General features: G+C 33.9%; 1 pseudogene across 1 annotated transcript; it reads left to right on the forward strand.

Annotated features, from left to right (window-relative positions):
* Window positions 1–286: 286 nt before the first annotated feature.
* On the forward strand, window positions 287–4989 carry LOC149545433 (disease resistance protein Roq1-like; annotated as a pseudogene). Its single transcript, XR_016353587.1, has 5 exons — window positions 287–1107; window positions 1201–2356; window positions 2456–2722; window positions 2850–4295; window positions 4510–4989. The product of XR_016353587.1 is annotated as a disease resistance protein Roq1-like (transcript).
* The last annotated feature ends 7776 nt before the right edge of the window (window positions 4990–12765 follow it).

Below are 12765 nucleotides of genomic sequence, written 5' to 3' on the forward strand. Positions count from 1 at the left end.
TATACAGCATACTATATATATATATATATATATATATATATATATATATATATATATATATATATTCTAATTACAAACCTACTTTTACTCTGTAGGACTGTAATCTCTAACCACTTTCCTACCCTTTTCTTTTGGCCTTGAATGCGTCGAGAAATGATTGAAAATCTATCGTTTTCTCTTCAGGTCAGGGCCTAATGTAATTTCCTACCGTTTTCTTCCCTTATCTGCAGCAATGGCCGTCAGAATCATTCTGCAAACCAAATCGAATAAAATTTGCTTTTTGTCTACATTCAGCGAAGGTTCAAACCCACTTTTCCCTCTTTCCAGGTTGGGGACGGTCTAATTTCTGAGCATCTTACGTCGCTTTTAACTGGTCGGTGGTACTTTCTGTATTTCCAAGCGTCTTCTATAGTCATTTTTCCCCCGGTGAAACGAGGAAAGTACCAAACTTACCTGTCCTATGATCTATTTAATTCACGCTAACCCTGACATTCACTACACTGCAATTAAATCCTATTTGTTTTGCTCTTTCTATCTATTGTTGAACTGGTTGATAGCAGTTGAGCTTGAATCAATGGCATCTTCTTCTTCATCTCACCAACAAAATCAGAGATTCGATGCGTTTTCTGAAATAGAACCTGTCAGCAAAAGGAGGAGGGTTTCTGAATCTTCTACAGTCTATGATGTTTTCATCAACCACAGAGGCCCTGATGTCAAAGCAACTTTGGCTACGCAGCTTTACAAATCCCTTCAGCAACTGGGAATAGAGGCGTTTCTTGATTCTGAAGAAAAGAAGCTCGGAAACTCATTTCCTTCAATTATTGAGACAGCCATCCGCTCCGCTAAGGTACACATTGCCATCTTTTCCCCAAGATATGCTGAATCAGCTTGGTGTTTGAATGAGCTACTTCTCATGTCAGAAAGTAGGGCGAAAATTATCCCCGTGTTTTATGAGGTGAATCCATGGGAGCTCCGCTACATAGAAAAGGGAAGATACGCTGAAGCATTTTTTCAGTATGAAAAGAAGGGCAGGTGCCTGGAGAAGCTTGATGAGTGGAAGGAAGCGCTTCGATCTCTTTCATTTACAGCCGGGGAAGAATTTAACAGGTAATATTTCTGTGGTTTTGGTATTTGTACGCTACGTTAGTCCTTCAAATCTGGTTTATCCCTTTTCTCATGAAATCCTCCCATCATTTACAGTCTCAGTGGTTGGAATTGCCAAAAAATAGTAGCAGCTGTGCAAAAAGAAGTACAAAGGAAAACATGTTTACATGTTGCGGAATATCCCGTGGGACTTAACATTCTCGTGGAAGATTTTGAAAAACGGTGTGTGGATGACCTTGTAGAAGATTTTGAAAGTCACTGCAGGCAGGAAGAAGGGAAGCATAAGGCTCAGATAGCGGGCATTTTCGGCATGGGGGGAGTTGGGAAAACAACTCTTGCCAAAGAGTTGTTTAACCGGAAGGGTTGGAATTATACAAGAAAATGTTTTTTGTTTGATGTGCGAGAGTAGTCTTTTACAAGTCAGTTACCTTCCTTGCAAGGTAAGCTTATCAAAGATCTGTTTGGCAAAGAGACCAGTTTTACAAGTACAGAGGAAGGAACAGCCGATCTCAAGGATCGTCTGAGAAGGAGCCCACCTTTAAGCACCTTAATTGTTGTAGATGACGTCGACCATGTGGAGCAGTTAAATGCTCTAGCAGTCATGGATATTCTTAAAAATTCTGCCAATAGTCTGATCATTGTGACAACCCGTGACGTTGGTGTGCTTATAACCGCAGGAATTACTGTTGGTTATAATCTGAAAGGAATGGATAGAACTTATGCGAGAGAGCTTTTCTGTTGGCATGCATTTCGCCAAGTCCATCCTTCCGCAGGGTACGAAGGTCTGGTTGACTCCTTCGTAGATGTGTGTGGAGGATTACCTCTCTCTCTTCTGGTCCTTGGCAGACATGTTTACGGTAGACCTCACACTTATTGGAGTTCAGAACTGATTAAAGTCAGTAAGACATTGCCTCGGGATGTAAAAGAAAAACTGCTGATAAGTTTTGAGGCATTGGATGATGAAGAAAAGCAGGTATTCATGGATACTGCTTGCTTTTTCGTGGGTAAACCAAGAAGTATAGCTGAAAGAGTATGGGAGCGATCGGGATGGAATGCACAACATGCACTGCAAACGCTCAAAGATAAGTGTCTTGTAGAAGTAACTGAAAATCTGAATCTGAATCTAACTTTGAGCATAGGAGGAGGAAATGTTTTGAGAATGCATGACCACCTGAAAGACTTGGGAAGAGAAATGGCAGCTGCGCTGAGCCCTCCTCATCGCCTGTGGCGTCCTCAAGATCTGAAATCTGTGGTATGATTTTTTCCCCTCCAAATTTCTTGGTATTGTAATACTACAAACCATAAATTTTCATTAAATAGATAGAAAATTAATTTCTTACTGTGCCTGCAGGAATTAGGGGGTTTCAAAAGTATTCTCACCAAAACCAATCTCAGGTGTTTCCACTCCTTTTTCGAGGAGTCCATGGGGTTTCGAGTTACATTCTTTCTAGACCATTCAGATAGTTGTCTTGAGGCGTCAGAATCCCTAATATGGCTCCCGCTTGAGAGGAACTCCAAACAACAGCGAAGCGTTCCTTCCAGGATTCCCCTGCGAAATTTGCATTATTTGGAAATCCACTTGGGACAACTTAAAACATCGTGGAACAATAGAATGCAGGTAGTTTGATCCTCCCTCTCGAAATTTAAATCTCCGTTAAGGCTATGCATTATGTTATAGTTGTCTTCTGAGTATTTGTTTTTCCTTCATCATTGAGAACTTTACACAAATTTATCTTAAATTTCAGGCAACGTCCGAGTTGAAAGACCTGCAAATTTCTCACACATCTTCAAAGGAGTTTCCAGATTTTCTAGGAATATCAGATAATTTAGAGAACGTGTTGTTAGATGCCAGAGAATCGCCAATCCAAGGTTTGCCTTTACTAGAATCTCTCAGCATGAATCTTTCTAGTTTATGCCTGAGCTTTTCCACACTAAAAGGAGAGCAGGCTTCTACTAAAAGAGGAGACAGGACTCTGCGTGGAACTTTGGTTATCGTTAATTTCAAATTTGATGGGGTATTATATTTGGGGAGTGGAAAGGTCCCGGTGAGAAGCCTTGAAAAGCTAGAGATTCACGGTGAGGAATTTGTATCCAAAATCTTACTTAGTGGGATTCATTATCCACGCCTTGAGTGTATCAAACTCCATCACATGGAAAATCTTGTGGAAGTGGATATAACAAGGGTAAAGCCATTAAATTGTCTTGAGATTAGAAATTGTCCAAAACTCAAAAGATTAACAGGAGTATGTGATCTTCCAAATCTTGTGGTGGTGAGCATTTGTCAGTGTCCACAGCTTAAAGAGCTAAGTCTGGAGGGAACCGCAATTGTCGATTGTGGACATTCGACAAGTGAGTCGGGAATTCCAGATCTCGGGAATCTTGAAGTATCAGAAGTAAATAATTGTACAGATTTGGTAGCTTTTGATCTTTTTAATAGTGTATCTGCCTCTGGCGACTCTGGTCTAAGGACGCTGGCACAATTGAGTATTAGTGAATGCCATGAGCTTGAAGATCTAAGGCTTGGGCATCTGAGCTGCGTGGAAAAGATCACTATTAGAAACTGTAGTCGTTTGAAGTATTTGTGCGTCAGAGGTATGAAGTGCATAGAGAGCATAACATTTGATAGAAATTTGATGGTGAAATATTTTGAGTTGGATGATTGTCAAAATTTGAAAACATTACAGTTAGGTACTTTTGAAGAGCTTGTAGAATTAAGCTTTCGGGGCTGTCCGGAACTTAAGGAGTTGCCAGCTTTTAAAGGGCTGAATTGTCTCAAGAAGATTGTAATTGATGGATGTGGGAGTTTAGTAAATATGCGCATAGAAGATTGTCGAAATTTGAAAAGTGTGTTTTCTAACTCTATTAGAACGTTGTATATTACTAGTTGTCCTGACCTTGAGGAGTTGCCAGATCTTTCCAGAATGAGCTCCTTGGAAGAACTTGATATTTCTCAGTGTGAGAAGATACAGAGCATCAGGCTGCCAACAACACTCACCAGTCTGTGTCTAAAAAGCTGCAGAGAATTGCGAACAGTAGCAGTAACTGGTGTTACAGAGTTGTGGTTAATTGTGACGGATTCTTGTGAGAAGCTGCAGAATATAGAAGGTATGGAAGAGTTGCAACAGGTACTATATATGGAACTTGTTTACTGCACCAATGCACTGATACAGAATTCCGTTCACAAGCTCAAGGTAATGATTTCAATACTCACTTTCAACGGACAATCTTAAATTTTGTTAGTAGTGCAACTTCGATTCGATTCATTATCGACCTTCAGCTTTGTTTTGTAATTTTCACTTACAAGGTAGTCTATATTTATGTTTTTCAAGTCATAGTTTTAGCGATCTTTAAATAAAAAGGATTTATCGTGGATGAACTTTTCTGCGATCTTTTCTTTTATGTCAGAGTCTGCCAGGCGAAATGCTTATGATTGGAAGAGCAGTGGATGGTGCGGAGTCAAGTCTAAATGCAAATCTGTTCCACGATGCTAATGTTGATGTCGACGTAGTCGGTGACATTGGTCCCCACAACATTTATCCCATGTTGTCAAAATTTAGGGCAGTTTATGTCTGCTTTGTGGTTGCTGTTGATAGTTGTTCTTCGGCACGGGATATAAATGGATCACTTGACACCATTAGCAGTATTTGCGGTTGGGATAAGCTTAAGGTGCGTGAAGGAGAATGGGTAGTTACACTAGCGGGATGGTTTTGTTGGAAGCTCTATACGATAGATCGAGTTTTAGATATTTTGAGGCGGCACGGGATTCTAAAGAAGGGGATTTGGGCAGGGTTGAAGAAAGATCAAATGGGAAAAAGTATGCAAGTGCTTTTTACCATTGTTGATCGATTATATCATGTATGAATTGATTTTTCTTTAGGGATTCAATATTTGATTATTTCTGTTCAGAATGTTTTTTTCAAAATTTCAATATATAAATATATTTTAATTTTATAAATTGTTAATTAATGTATACACATAAATTATAAGCATCTATATTTTCCTATCAATCAAATTTAGATGTTTTGAGTAGGCATGAGATAGTGAAAGGGATTTGAGCAGGCTTGAAGACATATGAACTGTAGAAAGCCTATAATTGTTTCTTATATTATTTTGTAGACTTTATTTATTTAGGAATTATGTGAAATGTAGATCATTTTATAAGATTTTGAATTTATTTTTATTTTATAGGATTGGTAAAAAATATTTAAAAAACAAAGTTCATTAACTTTTTGAATGGAATCATACAATTTTTTGAAGGAAGGAGTGAATTGTATTGTAGTTGAAATATATTTTCAATAGTAAAAGATATTTAGGTTTATTTTCTTACAAGATTATGATTGGATTTGAAAATTTGAAGTTCCTTTAGCAAGAAATTTTTGCAATTTGGAAAAAATAAGATAAAAGATAAAGTAATATTTTATATTTGCCAAATATTTTAATTATTTGATAATAACAGTTTTGAAAATATTAAAATATTTTAAAAATTATGATCCTTTAATTAATTAGAGAAGTTATTTTAAAAATTATCATTTATGTATTTTTTTTCAATTTGAAGATTTTTTTCCTATTAGGTATCAGATTGATCACATTGTATCACAATAAGACTTTTCAATATTTTTCTTGTATATTGAGTACTATTGGGGCTATCTATTACACTTTTAATAGAAAATGAAAACTCTTAATTGCTCATTATGATTAATTGGGTCAACAAAAATAAGGTACATCAAAATTTTCAAGGTTATTAAACACAATTATCATATGATTCACACTATAGAGACTCACTAAGGGGGAAAACTACAATCACCAAGGGGTGGGCTATTGTCATTCTTTGATTTTATCCATGAATTCTTATTGTCCAACCTCAATTTTTCCTTGTTACATATGTTGAGATTGAAACCATCAAATGTTGCCCACTTGAGTACTTTGTCTCATACAATATGAAAGAGCTCCTAAAACTTCTTTTTGTGCATCCTTATTGTAGCAAATACCTATGTATCAACATTAAGAAATATGAGCTTCTAAAAAGACTCAACAAGATGCCTACCTCTACATCCTTAAGGGTCATACTCAATTTCAAAAGCTTAAGGGGGTTTCTCTACCTAATGGAGAAGACCTACATAATATACAATTTATTGATGACACACCAACCATCATTCAAATACATATGAATCCAATGTATCGAATTTGGTGACCAAGATAAACCTATTTTATGAAGATTATGGGACTAAAGTTTCCTTACCTAAATTAGTTGTTCCTGGCTAGCATAAACATCCTTAGAATATGATGTCATTAACATTCCTTGGCTTGGGGAGGGCCTTCTTACTAGGTTAGATATCTTGATATGCCCTATTTTTGTAGATTTTAACTTGAAGGTTATGTGGGAATGGATTAAGGGGAAAATAGACATAAAGATAAACAAATCAAACATTATATATTTGTCTATTTCTAGGAGGTTCCAAGTTTTCCCAAAAAACATTAACTTTCTACACTACCTACTATGCACCTACATGTTAAATCAAGCACAATTTAAGTACGTATAAAATAAAATTAGAAGAAATTTTTGGTTAGATGTTAAGTGATACGAGAAAACATGTTGCAAACTAGAAATGTTGCATAATGGGGAAGGATACATATAGAGCTTGGGTCTTAAGAACCTAAGACTACACAAACAACCTTGGCTATAAAATGGATAGTCAAGATCCCCAAAGGTGAAAAACCTTGGAAAATATGTGAGAGAAACAATATTACAGGTGCTTCTCCTATTACATCATTCTCATGGAACAACCTACATAATAGTGATATTTTATTAGGTAGATATCAATTCAAAGCGTTAGGACCCAATATATTTAAAGCTATCTAATAACAGGATTATTAATGAAGACATGTTAGTCATTCTTGCCAAACGAACCTTGTTGCTACTAACCATAATCCATTCGTTGTTGCTTGTCTTCCTACCTTTGCACTTCACAACCTTACCTAAGATGTTTGCTCCCCTATCTTCACATTTTTTCTTTATCTATTTTTTAAAAAGATATTATTATATTCATATGTGATGAATTGAATATAAATAGATAACATTTCTTACTTTATTTAAAATAAATTTTTAAAATATTATTTTATTTCAATTGAAGATTATTTATGATTTATTCTATTAAATGAGATTATATTTTAAATAATGATTTTACTAGCAAACATCTATCGACTTATTATTGCAAGTACACAAGCATCCAACTGCTAGATATCTATTATAATAAAAATATGATCTACTAATAATCTATGATAATTACTATCACAACTACACGAACATACTTAACAATAGAATTTTCTCTTCTAGAGGCAAACAAATAAAGGAACGAAAATTTGAAGTTTTTATAATTAAAATCAAAGTGGCTCATAATTCTGAGTGATGTAATGTTGATACAAGAGATGCAATGCATCAAAGTCCTCCCAATTGTTACAGATGAAAAGATTGGAGATATATAGATCAAAATTGAAATAAAAAAATAAGAGGAGATATGGGAGGACAAAGAGAATGAGACTAAAGAAATAAATGTAAAGGTAGAGACAAGAGGTGATTAATAGAGAATATAGTCTCAGTAATAAATAAATAAAAACACTGTCGAACTTGTAATAAATATAAATATTTAAGGAATACTTAAATTAAGAATCAGTCATTCTATAAAAATATAAATTTAATATTAATAATTTTATTAGAAAAATATATATAATTATCAAAATAACTAATAGTTTTGATGTTTAAATTTGTTATTTAATGATGTGAGACAACTTATAATTGAATAAGATATATCTTGATAAGTAGGAGATACCTTCCATAGCTAGTTAAATTATGATATTGCTATCAAGATTCAACTGTGTAATTTTTTGAGTCAAACTCATTGAATCATGTTTCATAAGTAGTGGTTCACATGATCCCATCTCTCATGAGAATGAACGGAGCACTTAGCACTGATTGGATCTAGGTGATGTTCATAGAGGTGAAGCACCGAGACTTCCTAGGAGGTCCTTCATGGTTAAGCCCACTCTGCTTGCAACCTCAATTGAAAAACCTTCACCAAGTGTTGTGCCTTATGAGTCATTCATTATAAATCCCCTTAAGCTCATCAATTGGTAAGAAGGATATATTTTCCACAACTAGTCAAATTGTGATATTGCCATTAGGATTAGAGTGTGTAATTTTTTAAGTCAAACTCATTGACTCATGTTTCATGACTACTGGTTCACATGAACCCATCTCTCATGAGAATGTTTTGATCACTTAGCACGCATTGGATCTAGATGATGCTTACAGAGGTGAAGCACTAGGACTTTCTAGGAGGTCACCCATCCTAGTATTACTCCAACTTGGGTGCACTTGACTATAGAGTTTCCTTCATGGTTAAACCCAATCTACTAGCAACCCCATTTGCAAAATATATCTTTAGTTTAAAATCAAGAAATTATGTGATGAGACATAAGACACAATAAAACATGACTTAGTACATAGGTGTCTCTAGTTTTTCTTTTTGTTTAGTTATCTTGGACAGCTTGGCAAAAGCATACTAATGTAAAAACTTAGTTATAAAAGAGACTTGGCAAATAATGCGTTGTAAGAGATTAGGAGTTATTTAAAAATGAATTTCTCTGTTAAATCCCTTATAAGAGATTTGAATGGATATATGAACACGACAAGGAAATGGTTTCACCTTATGATGATGATGCTAATTAGGATACCTTGATGATTAGGATATATGCATTCAGATAGTTCAATATGCTTTATTAATGATGTTCATGATGTCTTGGGCATATGTGTGCATTCCAATGATTATTTCAGTATTTTAATTTGAATTGATGAATATGTTATGATGACTCAATTATGAGATTAGTGATGATTAAATATGTTTACAAAAAAGAGAAAGGTTATTCAAATGAAAGTTTTAATATTTTGATCAATATGATTATGCAAATTTGATTTAAATATATGAATGTGATTTTATCAAAATACTCATATTCGAATTGAGTGTGTAGGATAATTAACCATGGAATTAATTAGAGAATTGATAATTGACTCTATGCGCAAACTGTAAGACTAAGGTTGAATCCAATAAAGTGATTCAAATTTCATTCTCTAGTGTTTAATTTGTATCATAATTTGAATGTATGTGTATCATTATGTATTTTTTGATGTGTTGAATGTTATGTAAAAGTAAATCTTACATGGTGTCACTTGACACTCATTATATGGATATGTGTATCGACATGTCAATTTAGGATTAGCAGAGTAACCTGTTAATCTAAGATTGATTAGTTAGTAACCTAAAATAGTTCCCCTTAATTAGGGTTTAGTGGAAGGGTTACATCCTTAGGATTTTTTTGGGATCAAATATTTCAAGCTACTTGTATAAGTCATAAATTATTCCTAGAGGCCAAATTTAATGTAATTCAGGTGCCAAAGTGGTACGTGTATGGGTTAGGAAAAATTTCCACCCTTCTAGAACTTCCTAGCAATATTTATGACCCCTAAAATATCTCAATTTCCCTTTTGTGCAAAAATGGATCAATGCCATGAGGTTACCCAAGTTTTCAGTCTTTCTAAAAGGTTGTCTTTATGATAGGGGCAAGTGGGAAGACTATAGGAGGCTTAAAGTCAAGTTTTGAGTTATTGTTATTTTGGGTAGATAAGTTTGGAGGCTATTTAGAGTCCCTTTGAAGAGTTGAGGGTTTTTCGCCCATTTTTGTAGATTTAGAGAAGTCAAGTTTGGATTGCAAGGAGGAGAGGATTTAGCTCACCTCAAACTTCATTGTCATAACCTTTATGAAGGTAGGTTTTCCATTGCCATGGTTATGCCCTTTTGTTCATTTCTTGCATGTATATAATTCTTGCATATTGTAGTATGTGAGTGTTTGTATCATGTGAGTGATGGGACTTGTGGAATATTACTTTCTTTATTTCATGTTTCTTCTCTTTGTTTTGTTGAGGAAGCTATGAAGGGTGTGTTGGCATTACTCACCCTCGGACAGGGAAGAAGTGGCCATGTATGGGGGAAGGGCTTAGTTAGACTCTAGGTTAGTGTAGAGTCTCTTCTCATGGTGAGAAGAGGGATGAAGCAAGGTGTTATGAGCCCTTGCCTATCATTTCAAAACTGAGTTTGTTTTGGGGAAATAATGAGAGAAAGAAATGAAAGTTTAGGTGATTTGGTAGCCTTGGAAAAGGCATATGATTTATGTTCCTCATTGACATCTCCTACTTGGAAAAATCCACCTTCTCCCTACTCATAGGTTCATTATAAAACCTATTGTGCATACCTTGGATGAGAATTATATGTTGATTTATGTCATTGTGTTTGGATTCTGAATGTCACCTGGTCAGTTACTAGTTCTCCTAGTTTGGTGGGCGGCCTTTCAGGGCCTATGATCACACACTCTATGGCTGTTTTGTGTGTTTTATAGATTATTTGGTAATGTTCTCATGATGGAGAAATCCCAATTTTCTTGGGGCACTAATGGTGTTCTTGATGTCATGTTATTGAAGGTTTCTCCATTGTAATACCACCTATTGTATTGTATATCCATGTTGAGAATGATCATGAAAGAGATGGTCTAGATGTTCTAATTTCAATATTGATAAATCAAACATTTAGTTATTGTATGAAATAAGAAAGTATGTGATCAAGTGTCATTAGATTGTAAATCATATCTTACTTTTAATTATATTTCTTTGCAAAAGGTTCGACTTGAAAATCTTCTACCTTTCTCCATGAAATCTTCATTTCAATTCATAGTATGAAAAAGGCCTTATTATAGAATATGGATATATAAATTATTTACTTGATAGATGTAATAATTCATCCTTAAATTCATGTGATATAATCAATGTTCGGTTTTGATTTGATCATCTTACTTGCATCTTAAAAGCTATGCTTGTATAAATTTAGTTAAATTGGTGAATTTTACCTTATGTTGTAATATATGTAAACCATCTAGACTCACTGCTAACTTGAATATAAAATTTATATCAATATTTCATTTTCAAATCCACTAAATGGAATAAAAAAACATAATTACACTATGCCACTATAAAAATTTCTAAGAGGGAACCTAGTACTTAAAAAGGAGAAAGGAAAACTTAAAATTTCCATCTACTTCAAAGAGCCAAAATGCTCTCTGGAAAATACATGGAATAAATTCTAAATACATCCAAAGACAAAAGTAATAGAGAACATTCTCTGAAGATGCCTTCAAATAAATTACATAATTTAATTCTAAAAATAAAATAATCAACATGCAAAATATCTATGTTGAAAACAATTACTGCCCACCCAAGAGTTCCCCGCCTATAAAACTTTTTCATTAACTAAGATCCTATCCACTCCCCCATGTGTTTGAATTCCCTTTGCTGACATCACCTCCCCTCTCTCCAAAGTTGGATGCAACATATAAAAAAGGGAAGTAAGGTACATTCAAAACATTTAATGATAATCTTTAAAATAATTCAAACTCACCTTTTTACCTCCCACATCCCTTGTTTTATTTAAATTGGAGTTAGGTGTTCAAATGATGGAGAGGAGGATGGGACACCCATGGGCCCCACCTCCACCTCACCTTTCCTCTTCCAAAATTTTGGACACAATATTTCAATGAGGGCAAGGCATTGTAATATTATATAGTATTACCATAACAAGAGCTCTGAGAGAGCTTGAGTCCCTACCTTTTGCTACTCGTAAGAATCTATACAAGACATGAACACAACAAGAATATTATAGTGTGTTTCATTCATTCAAACCACATTTATAGCAGAGAAGGGTGTGTTGCAAAATGAGAAAAAATGTGATTAGAGAAATTATTTGGTACGTAAAGGAAATAATTAACAATGAGGTATGTGTATGAGTGGAAAATGGAACATAACTAAAATATTAAAGTTAAAAATTGAATAAATTAAATCTATAAAAAAAAAATTAATTCAAAACTAAAGAGTCTTAAAGTGATTTGGAAATCTACCAATCTTGTATTGTATATTAAAACATGTCAAAAGTCTAGATTGAGATAAAAGTGATTCAATGAAATGACTTTAGCAAGGGTATTTTGTGTCATTTTTTAAATACTTATAATCTTTCACTCAAGTAAGGTCTTCAACTTCATCTTTTGGACACCATATTTTAAAAAAAAGGAAGGATATATTAGCTCAATTTTTTTATATTTTACAAGAAAATATTAAGATATTAATTATATCATTATCAAATTTAACTTTTGTATAAATGAAATGAATCATAAAGTATTTTTTTAATTGACTTATAAAGAGTATCATACATTCATAATATGATACTAAAATTACAATGAATAATTAAAAGGGAGAAGAAAATGACCGTTATAATTATGATCTTCTCTTAGTAGTTAAAACATTCAGAAATATTATTTATTACTCAAAGAGATTCTACTTTATGAGGATCATATTAAATCTTTAAGGAAAAAATTCACCATATGGATACCCCAAAACTACAAGTTCTACTTAATAATAATAAGTCAACAATAAAAGTTCGTGTTGAACGATCTCCCTATCTTCCATTCCTTGCCCTCAAACTAGGGTAAGGCAATACACAAATTTGAAACTAAGAGCATTAAAAATTACTACACCCTCTTTTTCACAAACATGATAAAATTGATTTG

The sequence above is a fragment of the Cupressus sempervirens genome, chromosome 7, assembly GCF_028749045.1.
Source record: "Cupressus sempervirens isolate cs-2001-9-10 chromosome 7, ASM2874904v1, whole genome shotgun sequence".
NCBI lineage: Eukaryota > Viridiplantae > Streptophyta > Pinopsida > Cupressales > Cupressaceae > Cupressus > Cupressus sempervirens.